At 42.0% G+C, this 9664-nt stretch overlaps 1 pseudogene; it reads right to left on the bottom strand.

Annotated features, from left to right (window-relative positions):
• Positions 1–632: 632 nt before the first annotated feature.
• Positions 633–1576, bottom strand: LOC143660148 (vomeronasal type-1 receptor 4-like; annotated as a pseudogene).
• Between the last annotated feature and the right edge of the window lie 8088 nt (positions 1577–9664).

Here is a 9664-nt window from a genome sequence, read left to right as displayed (position 1 = left end):
GTGGGCAAATTAGACAAGATCTAAGACCAAACCATTGAGCTCTTCCTCATGTGTGGTCCATGAATGTCCAGGGGAAACAGTCATGCATTCTCTTTCCTGACACGTCCTGGGGCTTCAGCTTCTTCCCCTATTCAGCAGTCAAAGGATCTTTCTTATGGCTTCTTGTCCTTGAGAATTTTTTGGAGTGTAAGACACACACGCCCAAGGCCCATTACCTGCCAAAATGCAGGGGATACCTGTTCAACTCTCTGCCTGGTTCCTAAATATCTTGCCTTCCAGACCTGAGGTAAAGGAACCTGAGTTGATTCCTGGACCATGCACCCTCCCCACCACAAAAAAATAGAAAATAAAAGATTAATGTATTTTATCTTTGTAACTTGTACTATTTTTACATTTCCTAATACACAACTTTCAAATATTACTGCTTGATAGAAAACAATCTGTGTACTAACATATGTGTGTATATACAAACACAGACACCTAAGCACACACATATAACATGAATTCATAATATATGGAAATGTATGTATTGTGTGTATACTCTTGTAGCATGTGACAGCTTTGTAATCATGCTTGCATTTCTGTGAGGGGCAAGAGAACAAGTAACCGAATGTCGTGCCAAGAATTACCATTTACATATATCTGATTGAAGTAGGGGATTTTTTATTCCTTCTCCAGGATAAGTTGAGCCCAGGTACACTGGAGTCATGACCCATGAGAACAAAGGGGCTAACAGCTGGGAAACACATAGCAAAAAGTGCATCCATCTTCAGCAGCCACAAAGTGGGATTATCAAAAAGAGAAATAAATATTTGGAGGATGGAAGAGATGGTGTAAAAGAATACAAATGTGCTCACCAATAAAAAGATGGTTTGAGTAGCTCTGGTCTCAGGGGAGGGCCTGGGGGAGAGTTTGGTTCTATAAATGTGTTGGACCCGCTGCTTGTGCCTATGCAGGATGGAAACCTGGATGGAGCTGCTGGCAAAAAGCATGAGTCCCATGCATAAAGCATCAGGGACTGATAACAATGCACAGTACAATGAGTTTTGGATTTTGTTATGAATTATAGAAGAGCAGTACCCTAAATCTTTTCTCATTTTAATGGTATCATTTCTTCACTGTCAGTCAGAAACATAGGAAAAATAACATTTATCAACATGTAGAGGAGCCAACACAGAGATATGGAGAGGACGACATACTTGGGGGCTTTCACTTTAACCTTTGCTCACCTGGAATTCCTGGAGCTGATGGTGATGGCCTGCAAGATACTCAAGAGGCAGGTGCCGCCCATGGTCACACCCCTGCCCACTCTGCAAAGGTAGGAAAGAAGTTTGCATCCAAAGTCACTGAGGAAATCTATCAACCCAAATGCTGCCATTGTCCTGGGGACTCCATTAGTAAGAATGAACAAGATGTTGCCTAAAATCAGGTGCTTGATAATCAAATCTGTGAACCTTAGCCTGCACCCAGTGATGTAAAGGAAGAGATAATGGTAAAGAAGACAGAAACTTCCCAGAACTCCAACTAAAATCTGGGATAAGAAGACCATGCCTGTTGCCAAATCACTGGAGGACATTCTGACAGTTCCCAGGCACTGATATTTGTCTTTAGAGCCAGAAGATTCTGTATGGGAATAGGAGATGTGGGTTACATGTCAAATGAAACCCAGTCTTCTCCATTTACCATTAGTGCCCAATAAGAAATGTTTGCATTATGTTTGTCTTTTATTAAGAGTTTTCCCATAGTTGAATGTATAACAGTAAAAGTGTGTGTTTTAATGAGTGAATCACTGCTGTGAAGATTGTACATGTGATAACTTCTTCATTCTTCACAATCTATGAGATGGGCACTTGCGTGGCTTTTATTATGAGAACAAGGCGAACTTAGGCACAGGGAGATTTGTCTACATTCACATGCTGGTTAGGGGGAGACTGAGACCTGAACCGTGTGTGCAGTTAACCCCTGTGCTATGCTAACAAAACCAGTTAGCTGTGTTCTTGCAGCAATCCTGATATGGATTGAGTTTGTTCTTACAACTTGTAGTTTGAGTTTACACTCGTGATATTGCACTTTACCTTTTTGTGGTAGCAAATTTCTAGTCATGTAAAAATGTAATCCAGAGGCCAATATTAACTGTAAATACAGCTTTCAAGTTCCTAATAAACAGATGTAGATAACATTGGTTGCAGTATAATACTAAAGGAATTGGCTTCATGACCAAGTTGGATTTTTGAAAGGAACACTGGTTCAATATTATGATGGCCACCAAAAAACTCATTTGCTTTTATGCCAGGAACAAAGATATGACAGTGCCTACCCTAAGAACTCTTAAACAATCTCCTATGATGCCCTAAACTAAAGGGCCTGAAATTCTAATATATTAAAAACTGTGTGAAAAAACAAAACAAAACTAAACAGTGTAGGCTAGAAACCAAATCATTACTCTTTGCAGTTTATATACTCATGTATTAATTAACATGTGCTAAAAATACTTGTAATGAGATGAGAATATTATTAAAAATATAAGGTATTTATGGAAAATGAAATCTGCATGGCATGGAAACTTGTGCATTAGAAAATTTAAATGGTATTTTTTGGGTTGCTTTTAGAATATTTTTAAGTCAGAGAAAACATCACAAGATACATTTGAGTGTGATTGTTGCTGTCTGAAGCTAGTAATTATAAAATTACATTTACTTTAAATGCTGCTTTCCTAATTCAAGAGGGAAAACAGTCTCACTTCAATCACCAGACCATTTACATTTTCAGTAGAGACACAATTAATGCCTTCAAAAAGCACTTCATAGACTCAGAGTTAGAGAAAGCATTTCCATCTCAGCAGTTGCCATTCACATAAACTGTTTCTACACAGGATCAAATGATACTTGTAGATTCACTTGACATTTTATTATAAGCATGAATTTACTACACACACCTCTCTAGTAACCCCCAGATTTCATCTCTGATTCCTGTAAGGTTGGCAGAACAGTATAATGATTTCAGAAGCACCACCTTTAGGCACCTATAAAATCAGATTCTCTTACACTTGGATTACACACCGAGGATCACTGTTACTGAGGATGACACCACATCCCACTAGGAAGCCTCAGGCATTGGTGTCAGGTCTCAGATGCCCATCTCTCTAAACCAGTTCAGTGCAGGCCTCAGGAATGATTCCTGTCACCAAGGTGACTACAGCAGATTCCCTTTTTTTCCAATATAATTACTAACAAAGACACCTCACACATCTCCTTTCTTTACAGAGCCTGCTTGGACTGATGTGAAAAATACTCACCCTGCTCCTCTCCTCTGCCAGGACAGGGGCTCAGTGTGACAGCCATGAGATCCAGGCAAGTGTGAGAGGAGCAACCTGACCCTGAGAAAAAGGCTCAGGGTTCTGTGACCTCACCTCCCCACAGCACTGCAATTATCATGTCATCTGTGGCAACAATGAGACTGCAGGCTTGGGGTGGTGAGAATATTTCCAAAGTACCTTTCCCTAGGTGCTAACTACTGGAAAATAATTATCAGCTCCTATTTAGCATCTCCAGAGAGAATTTGGAGGTTTTGGGACAGGGTCTTTGCTTCCTATGAGCCCTGGAGGCAGACAGGGTCTCATGTGGATGAAAGAAGTAATGCTGAGGTCTGGATGAGAGGGACTGGCAGCGAGGTAGGTGCATCTCACTGGAGGCTCTGCTTCCCTGAAAAGTCCTTCCACACAATGAAGAGCTTTTTCCAAATTTTCATTCCATTCAGCTTCACCATCATTTTAAGTTATGACCAGAGAAAGAAATTAGTCAATATGACTGAGAAGAATAGGTAAAGTGATACAAGTAAAAGGTATAATGCCAGTACTTTACATAAGAAGTCATCTGAACAGCTCAATGGCAATTAATTTTGGTTTATTCACACAATTTTGTTGGAAAATGTGCTTTCCCATTGTTGACTCCCCAACAATGATCAAAAGTCTAAACAAAACAATATGCATAAAAGATAGAAGTTTATGAAATCTCCAAATTAAAAGCATGAAAGTCAAATGTTTTAAAGGGCAGATTCTACCATTTCTCAACTATCACTTAAGCCAATGCTGCATACTCATTTCACAGGCACTGAATGTTTACTTCAGTCCTCTACACACACTCACATATTTGCTTTAATGGCAGTAATGCTAATTGTTTGTCTCTGTAATTAATTAAGAAACTTAAAATCTGAGTTCAAATTAGTCTTTTGGTTTTTCCTGCAAAAATGCACAATTGGATTGATTTCTACTACTTAATTCTAGTCAGGGATTAGATCCCAATATCCTAGTCAGGGATTAGAGCTATTGCTTTGGACAAGCCCTATTTCATATGAAAACACCCACATGCAGTTACCCATTTGCACACTGGTGAAAAAACATGTGCGTATGCACACTCACACAATGATATAATCACACATTTTTAGTATATTTCTACATGTACACACTCATATACACATTCCATAACAATCTCACACCCTTTCAAACCCTCACCACAAACACATATACGTTTATACACACTCATTATGGCACACACTGATACAAACTCCCACAGTGCTATTGACATGATAAAATCACACTCACACAGCCTGCATGTGCATATATATTTTAAAAATGTGTCCAGCTTGTGAAGAATAGTGGTATCTCCTTACTTACAGCTACCTTAACTGGGGACTTCTCTGCCCTTTATACTTCTTCCAACTGTGCAAACCCCAAAAGGACAGTAAGCTCAGTGTCACACTTACAAGCGCTGTACATAAGAATTTTCAGTCTAGACACATAGCTGGAAAGTTGGAGTGTTGGGGATGTGACAGTGTGAGCATGGGGACAGAATCATGTAAAAATGAAGGCACAGGAATAGGATGCTTAGAAACAAGATGAGACAGCCGAGAGCCTAGGGAGTGGGGGGCATACTGAATTCAGTGGGAGAAAATATAAGTTTTATAGGCACAGCATATTGAAAGATGCAGAGGGGTAAATGTGCATCATGGATTTAAGGAAACAAGGGGGAAATTTGTGCAAGGAATTCATGGGTAAATGAATATTAGAATCTAGGGGTAACAGCATATTGGGGTTCATAGGAATGAAGGGGATAGTGATGGTGGGAAGTTAATGGATGGGGGAATGTAAAGGGCAGGTTAAGTAAAAGGCACAAGGACATTCACATCTGTGAGTTTAAAGAATGTGAGAGGGAGATAGACATCAGCTGGGCATGCAGGTGCTGGGTACAGAGTGGTCCAAGGCAAAGATGACTGATGAGAAGGGGAGATGGAATCTGGGGTGGAAATGACCCCAAGAAATCAGGGGGGCAAAATGGGAGGAGAGCAATGAGGAAAGTAGGGAGAAGGGTGGGAATGAGTGGCTAAAGGGACCTGGATTGAAAGGCAGGGACTACAGCATTAGAGCACTCTTCCCAGAAGGTCCAAACAAAATTCAGCAAATGCCTTGTCATGGTTAGGAACAGGAGTCAACTTGGCCAAGTTGTGGTACCTATTTATCTGATTGGGCAAGCGCTGGCCTGTCTGTTGCAATGAGGACATTTCATAGGATTAGGTCATGATCACATCAGCTGCATCCACAGCTGATTCCATTTGTAATCAGCCAAAGGGGAGTGTCTTCTGCAATTAGTGATGCTAAATCTAATCATGGGAAGCCTTTTAAGGAGGACTCAGAGGAGACAGTTTCCATTCTTGCTTTGGCCGTGAGCCTCTCCTGTGGAGTTCATCCAGGCCATCCATCAGAGTCATCGGCTTCGTAGCCTGCTGTGTGGATTTTGGACTCTGCGTTCCTATGGTCATGTGAGACACTTTTATAAATTTTATATTTGTAAGTGCTCCCTGTTGATTCTGTTTCTCTAGAGAACCCTAACTAATGCATCTTGTTACCAGGAGTGGTTCTTAAGAAACAGAATCTTAAAAATGGGTTTTTATGGGTGGTTTTCTACTCTGACTGGACTCAGAGACACTAAGGACTCTGATTCCCATAGTCAGAATGAAACTCCCAATCCATGGAGTGAGTTGGCAAAGGAGATAGTCAAAATATCATCATTCGATTCTCCTAATGCTTCGCTTGTACGAAGCCAGACCCTGGGGGATAATGTTTTTGACACCTTTACAGAGTTTTGTAGAAATAAGAGTTATAGAGATGTTGGTTGGTTGTTGTTAGATACACTGTCTACATTCAGGGGTGAAAGGGATGGGCTTAAGGCTTCAAACGAGAAGCTTAAGCGCCGTCTGAAAGATGTAGATGTTTCTATGAGTATCCTGAAGGAAAATCTTATTTCCTGTAGCCATAGACTTGAGATCTCTGAAAATCAGACTCAGAATCTTATTGTTAGAGTAGCAACTTTACAACGTAAACTGAAATCTCAGTCTTGCATGGTGTCTGCCATTAAAGTGAGGGCATTGATTGGAAAGGAGTGGGACCCTGAAAAATGGGATGGTGACATATGGATTGATAATGATGTTGGGGGTGAGGTTGAAACCCTATACCATGCTGAGCCTTCTTTAGATAACCCTGTAATAGTCTGCCCTGAGGACATAGCCGCCCTACCTCCAGCCTGCCTTGAGGAATTGGCCACCCAACCTCCTCCTGAAGGGATTAGCCCTAGAGTTATTAATCCTGTTTCACCAGATGAAACTGCAAATGAAGGCCCTGAAGCAAATGGCTTGGAAGATATTTCTAATTCTTTTCATGACCCACCCCCACCACCCCTCATTTCTTCTAGACCTATAACTAGACTAAAGTCCCAACAGGCCCCTAAAGGTGAGGTACAAAGTATCACACATGAGGAGGTGCGTTATACTCCAAAAGAACTGTGTGAGTTTTCCAATTTATATAGACAGAAATCAGGGGAATATGTGTGGCAATGGATTTTAAGAGTGTGGGATAATGGTGGGAGGAATATAAGGCTGGATCAGGCTGAATTTATTGATATGGGCCCACTAAGCAGAGATTCTGCATTCAATGTTATAGCTAGAGCAGTTAGAAAAGGTGTTAACAGCTTGTTTGGGTGGTTGGTTGAAACATGGATCAAAAGGTGGCCAACATTACCTGAGGTTGAAATGCCAAAACCGCCCTGGTGTAATGTAGATGAGGGGATCCAGAGGCTTAGAGAGATTGGGATGTTAGAGTGGATTTATCATGCAAAGCCTGCTCCTACACCCCAGGAATGTCCAGAGGATGCACCTTTTACCAGAACAGTGAGAAATAAGTTTGTGAGACTAGCACCATCATCCCTCAAGAGCTCTGTGGTTGCACTTCTGTGTAGGTCAGATATTACTGTAGGAACTGCTGTCACTGAGCTGGAATCCTTAAACACAATGGGGATGACAGGATCCCGAGTTGGCAGAAGCCAGGTGGCAGCACTTAATCACCAAAGACAGGGTAGACGTGGGTATTATAATAGACAACAAACTCAAAGGAGGCATCAAAATTATATGACACGCAGAGATTTGTGGCATTGGCTAGTAAATCATGGGGTGCCTAGAAATACAGTAGAAGGGCAGTCTACTAAATTCTTGTTGGAGCTGTATAAACAAAAGAGTTCTAGGTCAAGGGAACAGAAGTCTAACCTGAATTACAAAAACACAGTCACAGCCCCTTAATCATTTTCCAGACTTGGAACATTTTACAGACCCTGAGCCCCTTGAATGAAGGGGAGGCCAGGTCCCTATGGGGGAGAAACCTGTTACACTGCCACAAATTTATACTGTTAATCTTCCTCTAAGTCTTCCCCAAGGAGATCGATGGCCTTTTACCAGGGTAACTGTGCATTGGGGAAAAAGAAATGATCAGATATTTTGGGGATTATTATACACTGGTTCAGAAGTGACATTAATTCTAGGGACCCAACATGTCGCTCTGGACCACCAGTCAGAGTGGGGGTTTATGGAGGCCAGGTGATCAATGGAGTTTTATCTCAGGTCTGTCTCACAGTGGGTCCAGTGGGCCCCTGGACCCATCCTGTAGTTATTTCCCCAGTTTCAGAATGTATAATTGGCATAGACATACTGAGCAACTGGCAGAATCCCCACATTGGTTCTCTAACTCATGCAGTGAGGGCTATTATGGTGGGAAAGGCCAAGTAGAAGCCACTAGAACTGCCCCTACCAAGCAAAATAGTAAATCATAAGCAATACCATATTCCTGGAGGGATTGCAGAGATTACTGCCACTCTTAAGGACTTGAAAGATGCAGGGGTGGTGAATCCCACCACATTCCTATTCAACTCTCCTATTTGGCCTGTGCAGAAAACAGATGGGTCTTGGAGAATGACAGTGGGTTATCGTAAACTCAACCAGGTGGTAACTCCAATTGCAGCTGCTGTTCCAGATGTAGTATCATTGCTTGAGCAAATCAATACATCCTCTGGTACCTGGTATTCAGCTATTGATCTGGCAAATGCTTTTTTCTCAATAGCTATTAGTAAGGACCACCAGAAACAGTTTGCTTTCAGCTGGCAAGGTTAGCAATATACTTTCACTGTCCTACCTCAGGGGTATTTCAACTCTCCAGCCCTATGTCATAATCTTGTTCACAGAGATCTTGATCATTTCTGCCTCCCACAAGACATCATATGGGTCCATTATATTGATGATATAATGTTGATTGGATCTAGTGAGCAAGAAATAGCAACTACTCTAGATTTACTGGCAAGGCATTTGCGTGTCAGAGGATGGGAGATAAATCCAACAAAAATACAGGGGTTTTCAACCTCAGTAAAATTTCTAGGTGTCCAGTGATGTGGGGCATGTCGAGATATCCCTTCTAAGGTGAAGGATAAATTGCTGCATCTGGCCCCTCCCACAACCAAAAAAGAGGCACAACGCCTAGTTGGTCTTTTTGGATTTTGGTGACAACATATTCCTCATTTAGGTGCTACTCCGGCCATTTATCGAGTGACCAGAAAAGCTGCTAATTTTGAGTGGGGACCTGAACAAGAGGAGGCTCTGCAACAAGTCAAGGCTGCTGTACAAGCTGCTCTGCCACTTGGGCCATATGATCCAGCAGATCCAATGGTGCTGGAAGTGTCAGTGGCAAATAGAGATGCTGTCTGGAGCCTTTGGCAGGCCCCTATAGGAGAATCACAACGCAGACCCTTAGGATTTTGGAGCAAAGCCTTTCCATCTGCTGCAGATAACTACTCTCCTTTTGAGAAACAGCTTTTGGCCTGCTACTCAGCCTTAGTAAAGACTGATTGCTTAACCATGGGCCACCAAGTTACCATGAGACCTGAGTTGCCTATCATGAGTTGGGTGTTGTCTGACCCACCAAGTCATAAAGTTGGGCATGCACAGCAGCACTCTATTGTAAAATGGAAATGGTATATATGAGATAGAGCCAAAGCAGGTCCTGAAGGCACAAGTAAGTTACATGAAGAAGTGGCACAAATGCCCATGGTTTCCACTCCTACTGCCACATTACCTTCTCTTTCCCAGACCAGAACTATGGCCTCTTGGGGAGTTCCTTATAGTGAATTGACTGAGGAAGAGAAAACTCGGGCCTGGTTTACAGATGGTTCAGCACGATATGCAGGTACCACCCGAAAGTGGACAGTTGCAGCATTACAACCCCTTTCTGGGGTGTCCTTGAAGGACAGTGGTGAGGGGAAATCCTCCCAGTGGGCAGAACTTTGTGCAGTGCACC

The sequence above is a fragment of the Tamandua tetradactyla genome, chromosome 16 (genome assembly GCF_023851605.1).
Source record: "Tamandua tetradactyla isolate mTamTet1 chromosome 16, mTamTet1.pri, whole genome shotgun sequence".
NCBI classification, from domain to species: Eukaryota; Metazoa; Chordata; class Mammalia; order Pilosa; family Myrmecophagidae; genus Tamandua; species Tamandua tetradactyla.
The sequence above is the reverse complement of the archived record's forward strand: the minus strand, read 5'-3'. Positions and strand labels throughout refer to the sequence as shown.